Source organism: Lactuca virosa, chromosome 6, assembly GCF_052849685.1.
Source record: "Lactuca virosa cultivar CGN04683 chromosome 6, Lactuca_virosa_CGN04683_v6, whole genome shotgun sequence".
NCBI classification, from domain to species: domain Eukaryota; kingdom Viridiplantae; phylum Streptophyta; class Magnoliopsida; order Asterales; family Asteraceae; genus Lactuca; species Lactuca virosa.
Window position 1 is genome coordinate 86,876,066 of NC_136431.1, and position 5,705 is coordinate 86,881,770.

Sequence of the window (5,705 nt, forward strand, 5' to 3'; positions counted from 1 at the left end):
TTCTTTCATTAGATACTCTTTTGGAGTAACTTAGGGCTTTTGGAAGCCATTTTGGAGCCATACTAGGATGCAACCTCGATTTTGGGATTAAGACTTCATATCTGGAGCCATTGAGGGTTCCCATGGCATAAAGGTGCCAACTTTATGACCATGGGAGACCCATGCATCATATAAACCCCTTTTTATGGCTTTTTGAGCCAAAGGCCCCATGCATGTGCATCAAGTTTGAAGCTTTACGTATAAAATGGACCCTAGGAGGCCAGATCTATGGTTTTGACGCGTTAAGACCCATTATAATCGACTGTTTAATCTTGGACAAAGAGGGACTCGACGAGTCACTTGGGTGACTCGGCGAGTCGGGACGCTTTTTCCCCCAAAACGTCTTCTGGAAATGGTTTTGGTTGGGTGGAAGGAACACTCAGCCTGCTAGGGGTTTGTTTGGACCTGGAAATCATGGGACTCGACGAGTGTATGAACAGACTCGGTGAGTCCAAGGCAATCTACCAACTTATGAAGATGGACTCGGCGAGTTCAATGGGAACTCGTCGTGTCATAGACTGGACATCTTCTTATGGATGAAGATGAACTCGGCGAGTTCAAGAACGAACTCGGCGAGTCGGTTGAAGATTTGTCCGATGTGTTGTTGAAGGCGAACTCGTCGGGCTCTTGCTAGACTCGACAGGTAGGGATGGGATTAAGACATTTTGTGGTTATGGGGACTCGACGAGTTGGCAGGCCAACTCGGCAAGTCGAGTCAACCAGATGTTGACTTTGACCAAAAGTGGACTTTGACCATGGATTTGACTTTGACTTTTGACTGGTGTTGAGTGACCGTTGTAAGGGCTGCGGGTATGAGTTGATGACTTAGAAGAGTTGTCGTGTAGGGATTGAGGAGTCGGCGAGAGTCGATTTCCACATCGAGATCAGTGCAGACACCACGCGACATTGAGGTGAGTTACCTTCCAGTAGCGGTGGGTCTACGGCCACAATGTCGGCCCACCAGTAGGGGTTGTATGTTAGATGATTGTCTTTGTGATATTCATCTAGGTTTGCTACTACCTGATATGTTTATGTGCTAGCATGATATGTTAAATGTGATAGTGGTAGTAGGGGGAGAATAGTCCCCAAGTTCGGTCGTTAGGACCGAAGGGTAGGTTGGGCACCCCAGAATTGTCTGACAGTATGTTTATGCTAGGATATTATGTGGTAGTAGTAGGAGGTGAAATAGTCCTCGTGTGTCGGTCGTAAGGACCGACAGTAAGTCAACCACCCCAGAATGGCTTGACCTGGGTAGTCAGGCACCCCAGAATTGCCTGGCAGTATATGTGTGTTATATTATTACGTTGTAGTGGTAGGGGTGAAATAGTCCCCGGTAGTTGGGCGAAATAGACCGACGGGTAAGTCAAGCACCTTAGAATGGCTTGACCTGGGTAAGTCAAGCACGCCAGAATGGCTTGACCTGGGTAAGTCAAGCACCCCATAATGGCTTGACCTGGGTAGTCAGGCACCCCAGAATTGCCTGACATTATATTATTGTATGGTGTGTGGTATGATGGGGGAACTCACTAAGCTTCGTTCTTACAGTTGTCAATTTTGTTTCAGGTACCTCTTCAGCGAAGGGGAAGGAGCCGACGCGGTAGCGACACATCACACACACGCATGATTTCCGCACTATGAGATTTCTTGGGATTGTAATCTGATTTTTATTACCATTGATGATATGGTTTTGAGACACGTTGTTACAGTTTTATAAATTGATTTGACATTAGTAATGTTTTTGGTAAACTGTTTTAGGAGTTACATAATTAAAAAATGAAATTTTGGCCTTGAATTTTGGGATGTTACATTTCTTCTTCAATTGCTTCATCTAATTGAGCCTTAGGTGTAGTGAACGCGAATACTTCAAACGTTATTGGAAATGAAGCTCTTGGCTTGGTAAGCTTGACTTCTTCGACTTGAGGCTTCTCCCAAGCTTTCAGTTCCTCATCCATCAACTTTTCTATCTCATCTAACTCATTGAGATTATCTTCTATTTTTTTACCTTCCAAATTATTCACTCTTAACACCTCATCTAATCGCTTGTCATGAATCACTTCTTGGTTCATTTAAAAAGTTATTTCTTCGTCTTCTATACAAAGTGTAATCTTAGAATCATGGATGTAAACGAGGGCTCGTGCGGTGCTCAAGAATGGGCATCCCAAGATTATGGGAAGGTTTTTGTTTTCTTTCATGTCTAAGACTACAAAGTCCACTGGAAAATAAATTTTCCAACCTTCACCAATAAATCTTCTACAATTCCGCATGGATGAGTGATTGAGTGATCCACCATTCTAAGTGTCATGCATGTGTATTCTAGCCTTGGTAGCACAAGATTCTTGTGAAAAGGAATATGGAATGAGATTTATGCTAGCTCCTGAATCAGCTAAAGCATTTATCGAAATAGAATTGCCAATTCACAGGGCAAAGTCAATCGGCCCGGATCTCCCATTTTTATCGACAATCCATCAATGAGTGCAGCAAAACACAGTTAATTAAGCACAATAGTGGATGCGTTTTCTAACTCCTTTAGGTTTGTCATTACATCCTTAGCAAATTTAGGGAGTTTAGACATGGATTTGAGGAATGGAGCATTGATTGAGAGGGATAGCACTTGTTGCATAAATTTCTTCTGCTCCGACTCTAATGGAATATTGAGGACTCGAGATGGATAAGGCAGAGGACGCTGATACAGTTTTAAAAACAAAGAATTGTCATTTTTCAAAGGCCACAACGTGGCCTCGTGGTCGCAACATCGTGGGCACTGGGTAGAAAGTTTTTATGTTGCTGCTTCGGGCTTTGCTTCTTCCGACTGTGGATCAGGCTGTTTGGTATTTGTATCGTACATCACAAATGGCTCAGAACTATCCTCTTTTTCAGTGAGCGATAACATGAGATTGAGGATTTTGATCGGGAGTTTTAGGTGGAAATCGCTCGTTTACGATTTTGGTCAATTGACCCAATTGAGTCTCGATGATCTTAATGGTAGCATGTTGGTTCCTTATCGTAGCGTCAGTTGCTTCATGTCTTTTCTTAGAAACAGTTGCAAAGAGTGCAAGCATCGACTTGAACTTTCTTGTACTCCTCGTATGGTAACCATTCTTTATGTGGTTTTCTCCAGTCTTCATTATACTTTTCCCCAATCGAGTAACATACTTGGTCCTTTCGATTTCCTTTTTCGTCGAGGTCATAGTACTTAGTTAAATGCGTTCCACCACAGTTATCACACCCAACCCGAATTGCATGGACGAATTGATCCATTTTTGTCATCCTTCGGTCCGTTGATTTTTACTTTTCCATAACCGCAACCAAATCATCCGAAGCTCCATGTCCATCCTTGTATCCTCTCATCTTATCTTCTCGAGGGTTGTGATACTCCCTTGAGTGCTTAGAAAATTCCTCAATTAGCTCTTTAATCATTGTTGGAGACTTCTTCGTTAGCGGTCCTTGAGAGTCAAGGAGTTGTCGCGTGGTCACGTTTACCCCGTCATAAAAGATTGATACTTCTTGTTGTACATTTAGGTCGTGTTGTGGGCAATTTCGAAGTAACCCCTTGGATATTTCCCATGCTTAATATTAATACTCTCCACCTTCTTGTTTGAAGTTAGTTATATTCTTCTTCAATTTCGCAACCTTGGATGGTGGACTAAATTGTTGGATGAACTCTTCAAGAGGTTGAGCCCACGTGGTGATGGCTCGACGGTGGAAGTGCTTTAATCCAATCCTTTTCAGCTCCTTTAAAAGTCACCGGAAGCATCCGCAACAACGCCATCTCACGTGTAACATTGGGAACATTCAAGTAGTTCATGATGTCGTTCACCTTGTTTATATGCTTGTAGGCATCTTTGTGGTCCTTCCCATAGAATGGGATATCTTTTAGCATAAATAGAATGTGCCCTTTAAGCTCGAAGTTGGTGGTGGTTAGAATTTTGTGTTGCACAAGTCCCGGCCAGGTGTCATCATGCATCCGTTTCTTGTACTCCTCCATGGTCATATCTGCTATGTTGGCCATCTCGTCTAATACACTCTGGATGTTGTCCTCTGAATCGTCTTCAGTTTCTAGATCATATCCTACTTCTTTCTTGCTTGGAGTCTTCTCAAAGTGCTCGAATTTGTCGGATTCAAAAGTGTTTCTTGACTCGCCGACATTCTTGTCTTTCTTCTTGTGGAAAGCCGATTCAGGATGTTTAAGTGGTGGAACTATTGGAGTTTTGGATCCACGGGTCATAAATCACTGAAACAAACAAAAAATAAACGTATAAAAACAAACTTAACAAAATAAAAAAGAAACTGAAAAATGATTAGCGCCCATGTCATGGCAATTAAGTCGCCGCGTCATGGGTCCTGATTAAACAGAAAACAGAAAAATAAATAAAAATAACTTTTTTTAGATGTTACCCCACAAAAGGATGATTAAACTAATAGCAATTAAATTACAACTAAAACAAGTCGTTCCCCGACAACAGCGCCTAAAACTTGATTTGCACAAAATATACCTATCAACTTTTAAATTTATAAACCTAACTACTTAACTAATTTATACATCCATAGGCAATGTACCTAGTCGGATTATAGAATAGCTTAGGTAAGTCGGGTGTTGAATATAGGGAACGAAGTTTCAATTTAGACAATAACTACTATTAATTAAACTACGAAACAAACTTTAAATGGGGTTTTTACTTATTTTGCAAGTTCAGTAACTTAATTCAAACTACTGCCAATTAAACAACTATTAAATCTAAGCAAAGAAAACGATTTGAATTCAATATTAAAGAGTTCTTCCGTTTAGTTCCGAATTCCCCCTCGCCTATAGTTGATTTCTAGTGGATGGATTATATTGATTACCAATTCATTAAATTACTAGTTATTATGATCAAATACCTAGATGTACCAATTTATGAATTACCATGCAATGATCAAGCACAAGTTAAACACCAACTTGATATAAGCACGAATTGGACTATGTATGATAAATTTATGAGATACCTATCCTAGATCAAGACAAGTAACTCAAGAACAAATTATTGATCAATTATGCTCTCTAACACAATTAAAGTCATTAACTTTTATTTACTTAACCCTAGGATTTGGTCAATCACGAGCTCTAATTATTTAATGATCATAAACAATTAGGTAACAAACTCTTGCAACTAGAATGATCATCTATTACACAGAACTTGTTTAATAAGAATAAAAACAAGAACTTTAACATGGTAGGATTTTGATTATCAAACACATGTAAAATCTGTTGGGTTATGAGCAAAACATCAATCCTATGGTGCACATGCAAATCCTAAAGCTTTGGATCTAGGTTTTTCTAATTGTACATGCAATAATCATCCAAAGCTTACAAACCCTAAAACTAGCATACCAAAATCGAAATTAACATCTAATAAACAAGTCAGAAAGTTACCTTTGATTGTAGCTTGAAGATCTTGAACCTTTGGTAACCTAGCACCTCAAATGTGATGCTTCTAATGGATCACAAACACTAAAGCAATTGGAGAATCTTAGAGAAAGAGGGAAGAGGCTATTTTTGACTCAATGAATCCTTCTAGGGTTGTGGTAGCCGAATTTGTGAAGCCTAGGGGTCCTTTATATAGGTGAGCTGCTAGGGTTTCAGTCAAAACCCTAATCAGATTGCTTAGGCCTTAAGCAGTCCACAAGAT

At 40.2% G+C, this 5,705-nt stretch overlaps 1 non-coding gene across 1 annotated transcript; it reads left to right on the forward strand.

The window, feature by feature from the left end:
• Positions 1-3,556: 3,556 nt before the first annotated feature.
• On the forward strand, positions 3,557-3,663 carry LOC145123165 (small nucleolar RNA R71). The gene has a single exon (XR_013715038.1). It is a non-coding gene; the product is annotated as a small nucleolar RNA R71 (small nucleolar RNA).
• Positions 3,664-5,705: the final 2,042 nt, after the last annotated feature.